Raw genomic sequence first — 21,666 nt, forward strand, 5'->3', positions numbered from 1 at the left:
AAAAAACCCAATCTGTCATTGGTACAGCTCTACCACGTTTTTTGTTCCCCTATGTGCTCAGCCCTGCTGTCGTGTGCATCGTCTCTCCACGAGATGCACGAAGGTGTACCAGCGCACAGCCTTTCCAGGATCCCGGCCACACAGAGAATGATGTTTTCCTACTTGCAGATTTGTATTACAATACAGCCCCACAGCAGCTGATCACACAGTACTTTCACATGCCTGTCTCATCTCTTACACTTCAGTTTTACAGTTCTGCTTTTTAACAGCAGTACGTCAAATGGGCACTCTGTACCTATTTTTTTCCTGTCAAGGTTTTGACGATAGCGCTGCAGCCCAGCCCTGCACTTCCAGGCAGCATTTGTGCCCTCCTCCCCTCACCCAGGCTGCACCAAGTGGCCCTCTGTGCCACCATGTCTGGCCAACACGATCCTCAAAGGATGCTTTCCAGGGCATGGGCTGAGCCGAGGAAGGGTGTCCTGAATCTTTTACTCCGTCTCATTTACAGCTGAGCATCACTGACCTAAATGTGAAGCCACTTTATTGACTGAAAGTGGTGGGTGCACTCAGCGACCTTAGTAGGGACTGGGCCCAATATATAGGCTTAACTCTGTCCTTAAGTTTTATGAGATTAGTCGTGCTCGATGCCTTTTCGGCAGGTATCGTCATTTGCTACCAACCCTGCCTTGCTCTGAAAGGAAGAGGGGAGAAGCAATTATATGGCTCTTCGCTCTCCTTGTTAATCACAGAATGACACCAAAAGGCCAAGAAAAGAAATGCAGGCAGGGAATATGTGCTGAGCTCCTTTGGAAAGGCAGCATCCAGCCAGAGAACTGCTTCGGTGCGGCTCTGCTGCCTCGACATGCATCACCCTGTACCGCTCTGCCCACCACAGCAGAGGAAAATGCACAGGTCCTTGTGCAGGGGTGAGAATAGCGAAACCTTCCTCAGCCACTCCTTAAAGTCTGAGTCAAAGCACCCAAAGTTTCAGAGAATTTCTAGGTTTAACATTTTCAGATGTATAAATCTGTAGAACAGAATCAAAACAGAGCTGGTTCAGCAAAGTGAAAACAGGTGTGACAGCAGCAAAGAGGAGGAGAGAGACAAAATATTGTGGAAGGTATAAACTCCCCTTCAGAAAACCAGAACAACTCCTCAAATCCCTTTTTCAACATACTGTAAAAAAAAAAAAAAAAAACTCCACATATTTATAGGGGGAAAAAATGTAAAAATACACATGGTTGGTAGAAGCCGACAATCAAAATAGTTTGTAGGTTCCACAAACAAAAAACTATAGCCTGAAGATGCCGAGCTATTTCAGACTCCATAGTCTGAAAAAAAAAATCAAATTCCTCAAAACTCGCTTATCCCAGGAAAATGATCCTGGCAGCTACTGCCCTGAGGTGTTTGGGCCGGGTTTAGGCCCTTGCAGGCTCCACAGATCTAAAGAAAGGAGCTGTAAGGGGAATGTGTCTGTGACCAGGCTGAGCCAATCTGATCTGGAGGTGTTTCTCTGCTGGGGCATTGAAGTGCAGCACAGCATCAGGGATGAGCAAAGAAGGCCCAGCCACCCGCAGGCTCCCCTCCACTAACTCCTCTCACTCACAGAGAAACCATCACAGATCCCAGCTACCCAGCCCTGGGGCACGAGTCCAACAGAGCGTTTGAGATTCCGCTAACAAAATGCTAATGTAGACTAACCCACTCAACAAGACTCATAACTAGGCTTCCTGCATGTCTACAAATTAGCACACACAGGATACATTAACCCTAACAATTTCCATCACCTTATTTAAAGCAACCTGGGTTTAACCCAGAATACAGAGGTTTCACCAAGACCTTGTCAGCTACAAGTTAAAAACCGTGTTAAACCTAACACCTGAATACGCTTTCCTATCACAGGGCACAAATTCTCCTCAGAACCTTGCCTCTAATCACTCATGCTAAATTTTTCTGAGACATATGAAGCTCTTAAGTCAAAGAATGTGAAAAGGAGTAAGTGCTGTTTGTTAGCATAGATGCTGGCACATGGCAGCTCAGTCGCTTTAAAGGGCTGCTCTCTTGCCTGAGCCCTGCCTTTAGCAGGCATGTGTTTTTCTGAGGTATTGCCTTAGATGCAAGCAAACAAGAAAAAACTTTTTACTTTAATATAGGTTATGATATTTAGAGGTTCTTTTTAGAAAGAAAGGAACATAAAAAGTCGGTAGGGTATGGTATAGACGGCAGGTTAGGCAGTCAGCTCCACAGAGAGGTTTTTAAAAGAAAAGTAAGAAAAGGCAAGGTGTGGAAAACAGTAGAAAATTAAGCAAGATTCAACTACGCTATGTATTCTTTTCATTCCTGCAGCATAAGTTAAATCCTTCATCTTCTAGTGATTTCTGAAGTTGGTAGTTTCTCGGTTCCTCAACTCATAGAATCTTTGATCACCCTGGGATGCTGCTGTGAGCTTGAGGTATCTCAGCTGGAGCATAGCTATATCAGAAGAGAGTAAATCTGCTGCAAATGCAGGGCCCTGATGTTGTGCCTAGTTTCCCTCGTAGCACCACTGTGAAACAGCTCGAAAGAGCAGTGCCGCGACTCCTCTGTCTCAGACAATGCAGGCGCTGCTCTGCATGGTGCAAGCTTTTGCCCAGAGCAGTCCCAGGGCTCTTGGGCAAAACAAACCCTATTTAACTGTAGCTAGAAAACTGCTTACTTTGTCTGTTGTGGTGGTGGTGTTCAAAAGCTACCCAATTAATAAAGGTAGCTCAGATGAGTATAGGGAGTGGGTTGATATTCTACAATACTAAAGAGCAAGCACAAAGTGAGGAGGGGGAAGAAAGGGAGAGGAATTAACACCAGTTTAAACACTGTCAAGATGAGACAGCTTTAAATGCAAAAGGGACTAAAGGTTAAGGTCTTTGCTTGATTCACTGTTACTTGATACCTACAGGAAATTAAACCACAGAAGCTCAGGTCAAAAAGCATTAATAAAAGCAAGGAAATTCAGAAGATTGGAAAAAATGTTATGATACTTTAATGCCTTTTTCCCTGTTTCAGGGGTGTTCAGGCGAGTGTATCACATTGTGTACCACACTGTATAGGCTGCAATACGTAGTGTGAGCTGTGGATTTCAGTGCTGTCACTGAATTTTCCCAGATTGGCTGGTTCCAAGTCATAGTGGAATATTACTCACATACAGTCCTCATGCAGTTTAATCCGAACAATACTGTATATAGACATTCCACCATCTGTTAGGAATTGTGGCAACTCTGTAGGGCACAGCTGATAATGTTTGAAGTAAAGATCCTTTGGTTTGGGCAAGGAGCTGTGGTGAGCAGCTTGCTGCGTTTGGTGGAAAATAAGCGCTAAGTTCCTGGAACAAAGGAGAGAATATTTTTCCTTGTATAGCCATTTTAGCTAACAGCTTTGCATTGGCCAAAAACATGTTGCATGGTCTAACTCACAGCAGAAATTTTATGAATTAGATAACTGGTCTGAAATGGTACAAACTAGGTCGTTCATCTTAAAAATGCCTGGGTTTGCAGTCGAGAAAGTTTTAATCCATGATTTTTCATTGAGGATAAGTGGAGCAAGATGGCCACCTTTTACTTGTAGTACTCTTTGCAGTCATATGGGAAGCCCCTGATCTTGTTCTTCTCTGGGTCTGCTCTGTGGATGGTTTTAGGATGTGTAAAAGTGCATGGGTATCATTCTTCATGTAAGCCCTATTACTCCTTTCCCCCTACTTAAAAGAAAGCTAAAAGTCTGTATCATCATACAGGCATGCCCTTACTGGAAATCTTTGACATGAACAGTGCAGTGGAAAGACTCAAACTGCTGGAAATGGCCAAGAGAGAAAGAAAAACAAAAAAACTCAGTAAGAACTAAACCTAAGTGTACTATACGACAGTGAATCATAAGCTTGATTCAGTTATAAAATGTATCCAGCGAAAAGCTACTTAGGACACAGTATATGTTCCCCATACACAATAATAAATCAAGATCACTTACTTGAGGTGCTTTGTTATAAAGCGGTCCTACTTCTTTCTTGAATTAATGACTTTAAAAATCCTGCTAAAGATTAAATAGCTGACTTTAATTTCATTAAGGGAAAAAAGGCATCATCTCCCATCCAGTCTTTTTTCAGCTTTGTACAAGCACCCACTCTGTACTTGGTTATTGGGTCAAAGGCTGATGAGGCAGTCTTTAGAAGTACTTCTGTTTCAGGGAATGCTATTCCCCAAAGTGTTTAAAAGACTTCGTCTGTTACTCTTACTGTAGTAATTCCCATGTCAGTACAGATCCCACTGACTTCCCAAGAGTTTCGGGACTCAGCTGTGCAGATCAGTGTCAATGGTCACAGCTTAAAAGCTAAATTAATGGGTGTCATCTCCCCATGTCCTTATCCATGCATGTGACAAAGACCAAACTCTCAGGCCTGTGTTGCTTTGGTTTTGGACATTTATTTGAACTGAGCCTCCTGGGCATCCACTGTTTTCTGGGCTTCCCCCAAAAAAAGAAAAAATGAAGAGCTTCCCAGGAGACACAGCTGCTGTCTGCATTGCACAGACACCTTGGATTCAAAGTGCAAGCACCATGGCCAAAGTCCTACCATGAGAAGTATGCCCTTGCAGAGCATAGTGGGTGAGCAGCTTGCTCTGGCCCTGGCTGTGCTGTGCTACAGCTGTGCTCGAGGTGACAACGTCATCAGCGATGGCTTAAGGAGGTCAGTCTTACAGGAACACATACTCCAAAGGTTCACAGCCCACAGTACAAACCTTGAACTGGCCAAAAAATATGTCCACGTTGGTCACACATCTTAATCATCCGGTGTGTATTGATTGCACTGTTTCCAGGATTTGAAGGATTCAGCTATGCAAACTTCCTAGTAAAGCAATGTTGGGACAGAGTATACATCTATTCACATCACCCTGGTGCACAGCAAGAACTAGATAACATGTTTAAAAGTTAAAAACAAAAAGAGTTTGCCATATTTAAATTTATAATTTATTCACAAAGCATTCTCTGTTTTCTCAAGGTATATGAGAAATGATTATGCGCTCAGCTATCCTGAAATAATTAAAAGGTCATCAATTTGCTGTCTCTGTACTGATATGGTTTAATTACATTCTAAAAATATATTGAACAGGCTATCAAAGGAAGATTATATTGCTGAGATATGTTATTATTTTAACAACAAACCAATGTCTGTTGAGTAGGAGGAATGCATGAAAATATGATCTAAGCATAGTTTTAAATGAGCACAGCTGATATGAATCTAAATCTGCTATACTGCAGCATTATCTGAACTTTTCAATCAGAGAAATGTGCTCAAAAATAAAGAACAAAAGAAATCATACCTAGAAAGCCATTGTTTCCACAAAATCCATCTCTCGATCTCTAGCAAGGTTAGTATAGGCATAGCAATGCTGTCAATTAATCACGAGTTCTTTCCTAATGAATGAATGTTAAATTTTAAAATATTTTTTTGAAGACAGAAAAAGGGGTGCAGGGGGAAGAAACTGGTAGCCAGTTAAAATACATGGGCTTGGAGCCACAGTGCTATTATCTGTTAGCATAACACCCCTGTGTTCTATGGACCTACATAAATTTATACTAGCAATTGATCTTGCACATCAAGAATCTGCATGAAGCAACACGTAGTAAATTATTTCTATATGAGAACTGTTAATCACATCCCATGATTTTTTTCTTTCTAATTTTTAATAACCCTCTGCAAATTTGGAAGTTTAATAGTTCTTCCACTACTGTCCAAGGAGACCTCCTTTACTGGCTGACTGCTTACCTGTGCTGTGGTCTAGCCAGCTTTATAAAGAGACAGTTGTCCTGCTGTTTGAAAGATGCTAGAACTACATAAGCGGTGATCTCAATAGCATTTATGGTACTAACAACAGACAGCTCAATTGCGCTCCAATGGATCAGGCTGTAAACTCAGTTTTCAATGGTTCTGATTCACAAGCATGAAAGCCCCTGTGAAGATAAGCAAAGCTGCTTCCTTAAGTGCCTGTACACATGAATACACACACAAATTCAGACTGAACAGATAACTTTAAAAAAATCAGTGAAATATTTGTTAAAAATATTTTGTAACATTCCCCAGCTAAGTTCTCTGTTGCTATGTACACCTCTCAGGGGCTATTTTTGAAGCTATGTACACCTCTCAGGGGCTATTTTTGAAGCATTTGAATGTCACTGCACATACTTCAGGTGTACACTGATTCCACAGTAAAAGACAACTCCCATCCCCAAATATTGAAGTTACATATCTGTACTCAAGCCGAATGACATCCAGCTGATTTGCTTTCCAGCATACTCAGCCAGAGTATCTGCAGTTGAAATCTTAGGAGGAAGCTCAAATAAGAATTAATTTTACTTGAGCCTATCAAAGGTAAAAGTGTTCATTCTCCTGTCAAAGCAGGATGTCATGGAAAGGTTCCCTCAAGTGGAATGACGGTAATGAGGAAAGGTGAGCTCAACAAAAAGAACTGAACACAAGAAATTTAAAAGATTACCTCAAGGACCTATTTATTTGAAGTTAGTCTGCCATCCATGCCTGTTGAAAGGGCAATTTTCACTCTGCTCCTCACCATGACAAAGGAGGATGGAGAAACAATAGAAAAAGAGAAAATATGCCAGGCCTGAAACTCTGTCCCTCAATTTGGCTGCAGCACTGAGACTAGAGTCTGCCTCATAAATTTTGTAGGATTAAGCAGAGACACAATAAAAAGGCAGTTTCAGAAGAAAGGAATGAGTCAAGGGTCCACGACACCCTGGGGAATTTGGATGCCCTTCTCAAGAGGAGTCCAAATTGTTCCCACCATCCTTCAGAAAATGTCCTATCAAAATCATCCATGGTAGGATGCAAGTCATCTAAAATCTCTCAGTCTGCAAACAGAAGACTAGCGTCATCAAGTCACAAGGATGCTGAAGGCATGAATGACCTCCAAGTCACAAGTCTGAGGTCAGTGAGATAGCCTGAGGTCTCTTGCAGAGCGAGTGAGCAGAGTGGAGAGAGGTGCAGCCCAAGCAGGAGCAGTACTCTGTAGTACGCCAAGCCAACTGCAGCAGACAAAATGGCGCCAATGACACCATCTTCTCCTACCATTGATCGTGTCATGCCTGTTGGAGCAGAGATTCCAAGGCCTGTTTGGGCCTGTGGCTCTGCCAAGAACTCCTGTCCTCACCTGTTCCTTGCCAGGAGAGAAGCTCTCCTGCATTATGAATTGTGTTTTCCCTCCTTATTACAAGAAGGGAGCACATCACAGCACCTGGCTCCATATCTTCTGCATCCCGGGAGCCTGAGGATGGAAACTGCAGCCAAGGCTTAGACCATCAGCCTGTCCCACTTCCAAACCAAAGCAAAGATAAGCCATCTGTTCTGGTGCTGTCTTTGCCACACTCCTTGGCCGAATAGATGGTATCATCCGAGCAACATCAACCAGCATTTCCCAAGAGACACACTGATGGCTGAAAATGCTTCGGACAGAGCCTGTTCTTCACCTTGACTGATTGCCACAGGTCCACAATGATAGTAGGGGAGTGACAGCTGCAGTTCAATGCTTGGACAGGTGACTTGCACACAAGTAGCACAGCCAGTGCACGTGCAACTCACTAACCAATCCTCACAAGGAAGGTGGCAGTGAAACCTGCAAGACAAGTGGAACGATTGACACATAGTTGAATAACAAATTGCTTCAGAAATAAGCCCTATCTAGGGTCAGTGAGCAGATCAGAGCAGAAGTATGAAAATTTGCATTTAGGAGGCAACAAAATTCATTCCATAACAGAGAAAGTTAATCTCAGCAGTGACAGTAAGTTAATCTCAGCAGAGGAAATGAGTGTATGGGGCACGCACTGCCCCATGTAACACAGGCTGTGCAAAACATTGCCATAAACTTTGCACACATTGATGAGCCAAAACACATCTCCAGTATTGAGCACTTGGGCATAGGTGTGCTCACAATTTGAACACGTGCGAAAACAAATACTTGGAATAGGGTCCTTTTCTCCTTCCCAGCAGAACCTCAAAACACACTTTGAACAGCCGCTGTGAGCACATTTTGTGAATCAGTCTCCCCCGTCAAGGCTGTCATGTACCGTTTCCAAGACTGGAGTCTTCTGTCCTGCACATAGTCATACAGGCAGTCAAGGAAAATAGATTTAGGGCTAGGTTTAGCAGCTAATGAAAAATGTTCTCACACACAACATACAACAGTGTTTCACTTTTTGATCATTTGTCATGCACCATTCTGGCCTGTTAGCTGCAATCTGAAGACTGAGGGGTCTTTTGAGGCAAGCAGAAAGGATAAAAAAAGGTTTGAAAAGTGACTAGAAAGCTGGGGGAGGGGGAGGGGTTAAGGGGTGTGTCCCAGGTATTTACCTAAATACCATTTTTATTTATGTGGGATGCATTTATTTGGGCATTATGTTGTCCTCCGTGCAAGCCCAAGAAGTAGTTTTTAATTGTTTTTCCTTCTTTGTGGATGTTATCTACTTGCACTTCAGTAAAGCATTTGACACTGTCTCCCACAGCATTCTTCTAGAGAAGCTGGTGGCTCATGGCATAGGCAGGTGTACTCTTCCCTGGGTAAGAAACTGGCTGGATGGCCAAGCCCAGAGAGTTGTGATAAATGGAGTTAAATCCAGCTGGTGACTGGTCACAAGCAGTGTTCCCCAGGGCTCTGTTTTGGGGCCAGTCTTGTTTAATATCTTTATCAATGATCTCGATGAGGGGATTGAGTGCACCCTCAGTAAGTTTGCAGATAACAAATTGGGCGGGAGTGTTGATCTGCTCGAGGGCAGGGAGGCTCTGCAGAGGGATCTGGACAGGCTGGATCAATGGGCCAAGGCCAACTGTATGAGCTTCAACAAGGCCAAGTGCCGGGTCCTGCACTTGGGTCACAACAACCCCATGCAACACTACAGGCTTGGGGAAGAGTGGCTGGAAAGCTGCCTGGCAGAAAAGGACATGGGGGTGTTGGTTGACAGCCGGCTGAACATGAGCCAGCAGTGTGCCCAGGTGTCCAAGAAGGCCAACAGCATCCTGGCTTGTCTCAGGAATAGTGTGGCCAGCAGGAGCAGGGAAGTGATCGTGTCCCTGTATTCTGCACTGGTGAGGCCGCACTCGAATACTGTGTTCAGTTTTAGGCCCCTCAGTGCAAGAAGGGCATCGAGGTGCTGGAGCGTGTCCAGAGAAGGGCAACAAAGCTGGTGAAGGGTCTGGAGCACAGGCCTTATGAGGAGCGGCTGAGGGAACTGGGACTGTTTAGCCTGGAGAAGAGGAGGCTGAGGGGAGACCTTATCGCTCTCTACAACTACCTGAAAGGAGGTTGTAGTGAGGTGGGTGTTGGCCTCTTCTCCCAAGTAACTAGCAATAGGATCAGAGGAAATGGCCTCAAATTGCATCAGGGAATGTTTAGGTTGGATATTAGGAAAAATTTCTTCATGGAAAGCATTGGAACAGGCTGCCCAGAGAGATGGTGGAGTCCCCATCCCTGGAGGTGTTTAAAAAACATGTAGACATGGCGCTTTGGGACGTGGTTTATTAGGCATGGTGGTGTTGGGCTGGTGGTTGCAGTAGATTATCTTAGAGGTCTTTTCCAACCTTAATGATTCTATTCTGTTCTATTCTATTCTATTCTATTCTATTCTATTCTATTCTATTCTATTCTATTCTATTCTATTCTATTCTTCTTGCCTTTCTATCACTCTGTGTTACCTGGCTAACATGAAGGGAACAACCCCAAGGTACTTCATCTTCCTTCCCTTTAAATAAAAAACATATAAACACTGAGAATTAAAAGCCCTCATTCTCTCTCCTTGTTACTTTGTGCTTACAGCTCACTGTAGGGTGTTGAGCTTTTTTTCTTCTGAGATAAGCCTATTAATTGCCACAAGCTTCTCGCACTAGCAAGGCTGAATTTCACAGCAGAATTTGACTGGAAAAGCACCACAGCAAAACCTGGGACACTGTCGTTGCCTGTGGGAAATGTTTTTGCGTCAGACCGAGCGTAGGCAGCCGTGTAAGGAACCAGAGGGCTGCACAGATTTGTTGCACAAGATAAGTGTCAGCCCTGAGCACACGAAACCTCAGTCCCTACCACCTCCTCTTTGCTGGAACGGTTGTGGTTGGGAGCTGTTTACATATATTAAGTTTGCAATCAGCCCTATGTAAAATACCACCAGATTGTGGTCAGCGGTTGTATGCAGACTTTGTCATTTTGCTTACTGACCACACGTTCCCATTGATCAATTCTAAATTGGATTATTGTTAGGTTTAAAAGCGCCTCAACAGCAGAAAGTGGCGGTGGTGGCTGGCAAAGCAGAGATGGATAGCAGAATAAACAGGGAAAGTGACAAGATTTCAGACTGAATTGATCACTGTCAGCGAGTTAGTGGTCAGCTGTCTGACCTTTGGTGCCCAAACCAAACATCAGAATAATGTTTAGACAAACACATTTGATTTTTGAGGTAATGGGTATGTCAACTAAATGACAAACCTTAGAAAGGTCAAAGGAATATCCATTTTTCAGACTTTTTTCAAGCATTAATCGTTCATTTGGGGAACAGTGTCTTTCTAAGCTGGACAGAGAGAGAACTTCACTTTCGGGGTGGGAGGGGGAGGTGCTCTTAGGCACTGCATATTGTTTAGCCACAGCCACCAGCCCCATCAAACCCAGCCTGTCACTAAAATCTGCCATTCACAGCCACGTTTTGCTGCATGCAGAACTCCCCCAAGTGCAGCGGAGTTGGGATTTCGGGCTATGAAGGAGGCCCAGCAGAGCTTTAACCCTCCCACCCTTCCCCACAGCAAGTGTGGGAAAGGCAGCTGTGCTGACCGCCCGGGTGAGAGCCGTGCCTTCCCCACCGGCACGGGGAGATGCCTACAGCACATCACGGCACAGCACTGCTCAGCTCCCCAGCCTGGCTTCCCCGGTGCCTGCTGTGCCATCCCCTACAGGCTGGCAGGGTCTTGTAGCATGTGCCTTCTGTACAGCGAGGAGTAGTAAATGACAAATACTTTGATACATTTAGAAGAGGTTAATAAATAAGGAAACCTAAAGGGACTGGCATGTCCTTGTGGTTTCACAAGGATCTGGTCTCTGCTGCTGCAGAATGGACAGTGCAGGGACAGACACAGGAATGCTGATGATAAACTAGGAAAAATGGGGAAAAAAAGAATGCTAACACAAACAACAAAGAAAAGCCTTTGGGGTTTATCATTACTGACTCTCTCTCTCTGACTGGTGTTTAAACAGTGTCTACTTCCCTTTGTCTTCTTTTTCTCTAGATAATTTTTCTTGACAAGGTGTGAATGCAGTGCAACATGTTCGTACAGGAAACACCAGCAGGGTCTTTTTCATGGTGTGTACATCAGAATCACTTGGGAAACAAATTGGTTTTTCTTCTTCTTAACTAATTTCCTCACACACACACCCTGCCCCCAAAAAATGTTTGCAATACCAAAGCCATACTAAGGAAGGAAGAAGTGCTCAGGGACTGGGAAAAGGAAGCAGGAAAGGGAAAGCGACTATGAATAAAGATCAGGAGAAAGTTTTCCTAACCCTGCCATGAATCCCTCTCTGCTGTTCTCTCTTCACCTTTTGCTCATGCATGAAGACAGAATTATCTGTTATGCACCGTGGAAGGGTTGGTAGCAGCTATCCCCCTACTTTGAGCTCTGTGCCTGCTTCCACTGTTTAACTCCCCCTTCTCAAGATCCACTCAGCGGTACAGCAAAATGCAAGAAGGTTACCCAAACCACAAATTCATCCTTTTAAAGTTCAACTCCACCTATTTGGATGACAGTTCATAGTGATGCAGGCAATGCTCTTCACATGACAGTTACTCTGCTATGCACAGAAATTTACGGTGTAATGTGTCTAATACCACTCTTCCAACAGGTAGGGTAACTAAAAGCAAATTTTATGTAGAAAGCAAGGGAATATTTGGCATATCCTAACAATAACCAAAAGAACTGTTTATCCTTAGGCATATAATTTATGCCTGCAAATGAGAAGGAATATTTTTCATTTCATATTCTCTATGCCTTGACATTTAGGTCTCTGTTCTAGCTGTTCTAGCTAACAAAGTTTCATAATAGAATTGATCAAAAGTCAGAATTTTTGTTTGCAAGAAGACTTTCATCCAAAACAGAAGTGTTGCAAGACAGAAATATTGTTTTCTCTAGAAAACTGAAACTTTACAGTGCAGTACTTTTAAAGACTATACAAGGTAATTTCTCACAATCTTGAGATAAACATTTTCATAATTATGAGAAATCTCACCTGCTTTAAAGCATCATTCTCTGAAGAAAATCTGTTTTGGCAAAACTTTCGTATCAATATTTTGCACACATTAATAACTGGAAAGGAAAACAGTGCGGAGATTAAGGAGTTTCCTTGTTATTACTGCTACAGTCAATTCTCACTGCATTCCTGGGACTTCTCTAAGTTTCAGCATAGGAATATTTTACCATGGCCAAGTGTTAACTGAATTTACCTGAGACTAAGAAGGAAAGGAGATAGAAACACTAAATTTGAGATTCAGTGACAGGCTGCAACTTTTATTTATATCATATACACCTATATTTACAATCAGGTGTAAGCAGTGTCCACTGCAAGGGTGTACAGAACCCCCATGGTAACTGGCAATGGGCATTACAGAGTGGTTTTTTTCCATAAAGGCACTATGTTGGCATAAGAGGTAGGAGACACAGCTTACTGGATCTGAAGTTTTCTAGCCATTTTTCCAAAGCTCAGTTTCCAGGAAAACCAGATGGGCCTTGGAGGTGGAATTGCAGATGAAGACCAAACTCCGATGATTACTGTTGAGACATGGCCTGTGGCCCTGCCTCCAGGCCCACCTCATCTCCACCTTGGCTAAGCACTGAAGTGAGAGCTGCACTTTGTGCTGGCAATTTAGACCCAGGGGGAAAGGAGTTCCCCCAGCCCCAGTGCTGTCCCCAGCACTTCATGGGTGCCTCACAGTCCGTGAGCTTTTCGTCATGGAGCCTTGGTCACTGAGCTGCCTGGCCCGGTAACTGCAGGCACCCTCCCTTGCCTAATTCTGGATCTGCATTTGGCCACAAATGCCAGAATGTCTGTCTAGAAAAAAAAATATTCCATAAATATCTCAATATGGTTTCTCAAAACTTATCTAGGCAGATTCCCCAAATCTTTTAATTTTGCAACTAGATGTCATTAAGTGGATGACTTTCAGAAAACATCATGGTGAATACGGACCCTCCATACTCCTCATACATCCTAAAGGCTATAGATAGATAAGAAACATTGAAAGCCTTATGATGATGCCACAAATCTTAAAGTAGTGAGACATGCTAAAGCATGAAACCCGAGTGTGGGACTTCCCTTGATTTACCCAATGTGCATGCAGTCACAAGGTCTGTGATAGCAATATGCCAGGTCCTTGAGTTTCTTCATGGCAGGGGCCATGAAATGCCCTGATTCACTGGCCTCCCTGTGTGGTGGTGATATATTGCAATTAGCAAAGGGATCCCTATTTGAGGTTTCCCGTCAGCCTATAGTGATAATTAGTGTCCCTGGGCTACATACACTTGCTGGTAAGTTAAATATTGAGGGGTTTAACAGATGTAACTAAGCAGCGTGTGAAACTTGTCCTTGCCAAACTGAAACACAGGATGCTCTGTCTGAACATCAGGAAACACTTTTTTACTGTGAGGGTGACTAAGGACTGGCACAGGTTGCCCAGGGGGGCTGTGGAGTCCCCCTCCTTGGAGATACTCAAAAGCTGTCTGGACACAGTTCTGGGAAACCTGCGATAGGGGGCCCTGCTTGAGCAGAGAGGTTGGACCAGATGACTTCCAGAGGTCCCTTCCAACCTCAGTCTTTCTGTGATCCTGTATCCAGAATACCAGTGACCTTGATACAAGGCTGGAAATCACCCCAAACTTTCTACCAATTCAATGGAATGATTTTAACAAGGGTCTACAGCCTGGCCTCTGCAGCACGGTGCTGTTATGGAAAAAATTGACTCCACCATGGCCAAGAGTGTCACTTCCATCATCACACATTAGTTGTCATCAGGACCACGACGAGCCTAACCATTAGTACTCCAAAAGCCCTCTGGATCTGAAGCTCCCAGCAGCAGTCTGCTGTAGTTTGAGATCAAACTGGCACTCTGACTTTTCAGACGAGATTTGGCTAATCCTTGTCTTTTACGCCAGCCTTTGAAAAGGTCTTTGCAAATACACAGGCTCTGTATCGATTATCATTACTTGTATAGTGGCTGGTATGTAGCAAAGTATAGTGTAATGTGAGAAAAAATATTGATTTCAAGAAAGTTAATATTATTAAAAGGTAGTTGTATTAATCTCTTTCTTGAATTTTAGCTGGAGGTTTTCGTCTTAGAAAATCAATGAAACTAATAGTCTGGTTATAGCAGGAGCACTTGTTAGACTATTTTTTCACTCCAACACTTTTAAGTTATGTTAAGAGCAGAAGAGCTGAAAGGCTATAAACTTATTGACTGGGACTTAGAGGACTTGAATGACTGAAGGCATTAGGTTCATTGTCTTTTTGGCACCTTGTCTGGGAGAGAAAGATTTTAATCAAACAGAATTTGAATTGTATCTGTTTTCTGTTTGCACCAACAAAAAACCTGTAGCACTTCAGGCAAAAATTCATCAGCCAATTTGCTTCAATGATACTAAATCAGATTTGTGTAAGGTCTCAAACATCCCTCAGAAAGAGTCAACCTTACATAAATGTACTGCTGCAAATGCCTGGCACATAGGAATAACTGATAAGCAAATATCTAATACTTCACTTTATAAGTCCAGTTGTCTATCGCAACAGTTGTTCAGATTTTTTCCATAGTTCTTGTTTTGTATATAGGAACAGCTCATTTCACTTTCTTACCAATGCATCCCTGTATGCTGACAAGACCAAAGCCAGGTACATTTTCAGCTGAAAATCAAAATCTCCAAGTTTAGCAATAAGCCAAGTAACCCTAAGGTGTTGTCAGGAGAAGCTCATAATGGCCAATTCCTATCTTAACTCCAACAAAGAACCTGCCTGCTTAGCTAAAAACTTTTTTGCCTCATCTTTTCATCTAGGTTTTCCTGTACCCATTTTTAGCCAAAACATTTATATAGGCAATAGATAAAATGTGTGCTAAAAGCCCTTTTCCCCTGAAATGTTGTACAAATAGAGGCAACTGTGGGTTCGGCCGGTCTCATCTTGTGAGACAAGTGCCATAGGCTTAACTATTTTATGTCACCCTTTCCCACAGTGCTCCTGCATACTCAGATGTAGAAGGAAAAAGGGCTGGCACAGCTATGATTTTTCTGGTTGGCCAACTTTTGTCACAGGAAGATCATATGGTCTGTAGGCAGAATATTATAAAGCTGATTGCCAAAATAACTTGGTTGTGGAAGCTACATATTGTGATCTTCACTGAGCACTGTGGTTGAAGGCTGAACTAATACAAATCATGGAGGAGCTTTCCAAAGGTGTAAATGGATGATAGCTGCCTAGGCCCAGTGAAAGGCTGTCTCCCTGTGGCTTCTTCTTGTCAGTGAAACCACAGTCTCCTCCTCCATTTTCCTTCATAACACTCTGGCTCTTAACTCTGCCTGATCCCTCTAAATCTGTCAGTGCAATTATCTGCCATCAGCTATATGCTATCAACAGGAAATAAGTGTGCTCCATCTGACAAGGGGAGCACTACAATAACATGATTTGGAGCCAGATGAGGTTTGACAAGAGCCTATCTATCCCTACCCTGCTCTTGAAAATCAAAGATGTAATTAGCACAACTGCTTCCTTCATACTGATTTCTTAGCCAAGTAAATGGTTTACCCTTGTATGTGCACTCATAAGCACCATACACACTCTTACACTGAAAACTGGCCAGTTATTTTTCTAAAATAAGAAGGTGATAAATGGCTCCTGATCTGAGTCATCAATAATTAATTTTTAAAAAATTTTAAAAAACCTTCTGCTTCCTGCAGTGCAAAAGAAAGTGTTTCAAGACGCAGTAATTGCCTACAAATTAACTTATAGTGAAGATGAAGAGGGAAATATCCTACTGCTCTTGTAGCGTGCTGGTTTTTTACAACCACCTAATAAGAATTTCTTGCGATGAACTCGGTATGTAAACACATGGTGATCAAAGCTGTGCACACCAATTATGTGCTACACCCAAACTGCTTTTCCTGAGGACTTGTTGGCACAGGAGTTGTTGTAACCAAGGCCAGTGTGTGACAACCTGGGAAAGGAGCAAAGTGTATGGCCTTTTCAGTACTGATTGCTCTGCAGGGCCAGTAAAGCTGACACCATTACACCAGAAAGGAAAGGAAGACCACAGACAGCTCTTGGTTTTTCTGTTATTTCCTCTACATAGTGGACCAAAAACTTAAACTGGAGGGATAATATATGCAGTCTAACGTCTATGCCCAACAGCATCTTGGAGGAAGCCGAGTCCATTGCACAGTGTTGCCAAAAGCTCCCGTGTTTCCATGAGAGTGAGAGTCTCCTGGTGCACCCATGCCCCCGCAAACACATATGGAATCCCTTTTCAGGGGATGGACAAGCTTCAGGAGCATCCTCTCCATTTTTCCTCTCCTCCTCCCTCTATGCTCACATTCAGCAGCTTTGGCTTTCTCACTTGGTTATTGAGCAGGGTCATCAGAGCTCTCCCTGGGCCAGCTGTCTGGAGACGAGGTATAACATGGCACATTTCTCATCTCCTACCCCCATCACACTGTGGATATGGGGGCTTAAGCACCACATCCCAACCCAGACACTTTTGGTAACATTCTGGGCCCCTGAGCCTGTGACACAGTCCCGCTTTCCATATATGCTTATGCCTTGACCCTCGAAGCTCCTGCAGGGCTGTGGGCAGCTTCTGGGGCACATCCCACAGACCAGGGGCCCGACAGCCCCTTGCTGTACGTACAACATGTTTCCAAGCAATCACCTTCCCTCCATCCAGCAAAGCACCCCTCCACTGCTAAATTGCTGGCAGTGCAGGGAGGCAAGGACAGAGGAGGGTTAGCGACACATCTATCAAATCAGAGATGAGATGATGTCTTCTCCTATCATCCATCCCATCCCATCCCATCCCATCCCATCCCATCCCATCCCATCCCATCCATTCCATCCCATCCCATCCCATCCCATTCCATCCCATCCCATCCCATCCCATCCCATCCCATCCCATCCCATCCCAAGGAGCTCCAGAAAGCACTGACACAAAAGCAAAAAGTTCGGGCTCCTGCTATGCAGGGATTTCACAGCTATGGAACATCTTTGGCTGCTGTGTGGTTAACCACCACCAAAGCAGTGGCAGGATCAGGCCCGTGGCCAGTGGCAGGCTGCCCCAGCCCTGCTGCCCAGGTGCCCATTCCAGGACCCCCAGTTTTCATATGAGATGGGAACTCGCAGTCAGCTGAGGTGGGGGTGCTTCTTTTTTTAAGTAAATACATTGAAAACAAAAAGTAAGATTTGTGACCTGACTGTGGGTAGCTTTATTACTATCCCATGCCTGGGTCCAATAAACCACACTACTAACCCCCTCACCTTCTTCCCATTTCCCCCCAGGTAATTAATTCCTTACATCCAGTGATCATCAAGAGACACTGTGGCCTTTGAAAAGAGAGCTTTAGCAATATTAATAACGCTCAGTTGCCTAATCTCACAAAGAGCAACTAGAGCTGGCTGGAATATTTTCAACAAAATGTCGTTTCATTAAAATACATTGTTTATCAAAGCTGAAATATTCTGTGGAGACATATTGGTTTTGACAAAGATTTCTGAAGCCCAGGGTTTATGACTGGAAGCAAAGGGAGGCCTCTACCAAAACCTGGAGCTTTTCAATCTGAAAATAGTAATTTTTGACACAATTCCAAGTCAGAAAAATGTTCTGAAAGTTTTGTTTTCATTCCAGTGTGGAAGAAAAACATTTCTGGAACCTTAAAATTTTCATGATACTGAATTTTTACTCTCTGGCCAGCTCCAGCAAAAACTCTCTTCGCGTGAGCTGATTTTGAATGAAACGTCTTTACTTCATAGGTGCTGATGCCCTTCTGTATGTGTGTATGTATGTATGAAGTCAATTTATATTGTTTATGCTTTTGTTTGTATGGGCAGCTGGTTTTTGTAACCATTTATTATGGGCTTGCTGTGGATCAGCTATGAAAGAAAGAATGACAGAAGAGCAATACCCTTCTCAGGAGCGGGTAAGAAAGAGAGGTCACTTAAGGCTTCTCCCCTCCCACTTCTACTCCGTTCTGTTCCCTGTTGCTATGTTTGCAATTAATACTTCACATGAGCTTGGGTCTCCCAAGAGGTCATATGAGGTCTTTTGCTACCTATGACATGATCCCTGTCTGAGTTGGGGTTTTTTTAATTATCTTTCTCAAAATGTTATGATAGCTAAATTGAGATAGAAGAAACTGGGCACAGAATGTGTCATTATCTTTTTAAGTTTTACTATTAGATGATATATGTTGATGGGTGATCAGTCATAGCTGTTTCTCCATTATGACTGCTGCTTCCATTGTTTGCAAAGTACAATATACTTGACAACAACAGAAAAACTCTTCTGCAACATGCGTGGTATCTATGCAGTACCTGTGAAAGAAAATCACATATCTCAGAAAGGATAGAAAGGATCATGGTTTAGGAAAGCCCATAAACCCTGCTGTTCCACACAAATCCTGCTGAATTCAGAGCTCAAATATTTTCCCTGGACCAGGACCATATTCATTTTGTAAAATGGATAATACACAGACATCAGATATTTTTCAAGTTGCCATCTCCGGAAAGTATTTTAATACCGTGATGGAAGTTAACATTCTCATAACAAAAGAGTGTCATCAACTGAGGAAAAACTTCAGTAAGAGAAAATAAAGCACTTCAAAATGTTTCAGGAACTTCTCTTGCTCCTGGATGCCTTTGACCTTTACTTATCACTTAACAATCAGAATTGTTTTACATGTGTCCTTCCACTGTGCTGCTCTTTGAAAGACTCATGCAAACCAAAGGGGAAACAGACTCATATATCATGAAAGGATGACCATGAAGCACATTATTCACAATGGACTGCCCAATACATAGTCTAAACAATAGATGTATTAAAGTATGTATTCCAAAAATTCTTCCCTCTTTGTCAATCATAACAGTAAGTAAAAATTGAACTGGTAGAGAATTGATTTTTAAATTGATATCTCTTTCAAATGACCTGTGTTATGTATTGCTGTAATATATACTTTGTCCCTTATCTTGAAAAGCTACCTGTAACAGCAGTGGTGCAACACTATAAGGTATTTCAGTAACACCGTTCTTTTAATCCTACTAGCTACTTGTGTATTTATCTGGGTGCTTGTTCCTGTAATTAGCAGAGCAGAACTGTTTCCAGTGCATCCCAGAAGCCCTTGAGCAAATGTCGGCATTAAATATCAAAGCCATTGACCCTGTAAAAAGGCTCATTTCATCAGTACCAACAACCCGTCCTACACTAACTCTCTAATCACGCATACAGTATCACACCAGTGTGATGACTCAGAAGCACATTAGGAGTAGTAAGCACAGAGCAGCTCAGAAGCATTTCCACTCACTGGGAGCTGGTTCCCATGGGCCCTCTGCCCAGTGCAGAGGTTTAAGAGGGCTGGAGAGAGGTCAGGGACCCCTCCAATGCACCTGCCCCCTTCTCACCCCAAACCCACCTTCCTGTTTCAAACCACTGATCTTTACAGGGTGACTCAATAAATACACAAAGACATACCTCCACCATTTTTCTGAGATGTTAAAGATGGGCTTGATCCATAACCCAGCTGCAGACTCTAGCCCTGGGCTGCGGGAAGCTTCTGGGCAGCTCAAGTCTGACCCTAACAAAAGTTATATCAAGCCCTGAAACAAGGTTACATACTTCTTTCCTCCTTTTTCCTTTTCCTTTATGCCTTAAGGATTTTGTTCTCTTGGCTGTTCTTCCAAAGAAGTATTTGCTGACTTTTTGTAGATCTGGAAAAGGAAAATTTACCCTTGAAATTTTCCAGTCCTTACAAGATCACAGGGTTCTCATATTTCTTGCCTCCAGAAAAAAGGAAAAGTGGTCCCTGAATGCAAATCATCCAGTAGTTCTAAATCAGAAGGTTGGCTGTTAACAAGTTGTCCTGGTTTCGGCTGGGATAGAGTTAATTTTCTTCCTAGCAGCAGGCATAGTGCTGTGTTTTGGATTTAGTAGGAGAAGAATGTTGATAACATGCTGATGTTTTTAGTTGTTGCTGAGTACTGCTTATGCTAGTCAAGGACTTTTTCAGCTTCCCATGCTCTGCCAGGCGCACAAGAAACTGGGAGGGGGCACAGCCAGGATAGTTGATCCAAACTGACCAAAGGGCTATTCCATACCATACAGTGTCATGCTCAGTATATAAACTGGGAGGGGGTGGCCAGGGAGCAGCGATCGCTGCTTGGGAACTGTCTGGGTGTCGGTCGGCAGGTGGTGAGCAATTGCATTGTGCATCACTTGCTTTGTGTATCATTATTATTATTATCATTATTATACTGTTACTATTAGCATTACTATTTTACTTTATTTCAATTATTAAACTGTTCTTATCTCAACCCAGGAGTGTTTCTCACTCTTACTCCTCCGATTCTCTCCCCCATCCCATCGGGGTAGGGGGAGTGAGCGAGCGGCTGCGTGGTGCTTAGTTGCTGGCTGGGGCTAAACCACGACACAAGTCAAAGAAGAGCTAGCTGGGTACAGATAAGCTGGGACTGGGGAGAGGAAGGAATCATTTAGTACAACATTGCTGAATCTGTTTATGTTCCTCAGCACAGAAATTTTCTTCAAAAATCAAGTACTTCAAAAAGGAGATAGATAGTCAAAAACCTAATGCTGAGAACATTTCATCTACATGAGTCAAGACACTTCAAGAACCTTATTCTTTCAATTTAACAATAGTGAAAGTGAAGAATAATTATGCTCAGTGACTGATACAACAGTGAAAGCAGCAAGAGCCCTGTGTCCAGTTCAACGGCAACGGGCCAAAAGAGGTTAGACCAGTGGATTGTCCACAAGAGATTTCCTTTGAGGAGAGAACCTCAGGACAACTAACTCCTGTAACCACTTTATGCAATGGGCATATTAGTGAGGAGAAGAGATTGTGTCCAACTCATCCATTCTCCTGGGTGCTAGTCACTGGCTTGCAAAAGAGCTGCATATCCAGCTACCAGCTTGGGTGGCTTTTGCAAACAGATGAGGCCTAAGATTAAAAGATTTGGAAACGCCTTTGCATTCTGTGTTGTAAGAAAGAGAAGACATTGTCTGTGCAAACTCTCCAAGACTCTACTGGCTGCACATCTGTGGGGGTTGTGATCTGTACAAAGCAAATAGCCTGTAGATCTCATCTTTATTATCCCAGGTTTAATGGTCATCTGTTTTTGCCTTATTGTCCCCTGAGACAACACTGTTGGGAACAAATCCTTTAAAGCTTTATTGGTTTTGTGTTTCCATTGTTTCCTTGTCATGGGTCTGCTAGGCAAAACTTTTCTTTGACAGTGGCTGCTTCTTCCTAAAAGCTTATGATTCCTTCTTGCTGGACCAGCAGGCTCCATCACAGCATTTCTCTCTTGTAATTGCCTTGGGCCAATTTCTCCTAAAAGAATTAAAAAT

Source organism: Pelecanus crispus, chromosome 1 (assembly GCF_030463565.1).
Source record: "Pelecanus crispus isolate bPelCri1 chromosome 1, bPelCri1.pri, whole genome shotgun sequence".
In the NCBI taxonomy this organism is placed as follows: domain Eukaryota; kingdom Metazoa; phylum Chordata; class Aves; order Pelecaniformes; family Pelecanidae; genus Pelecanus; species Pelecanus crispus.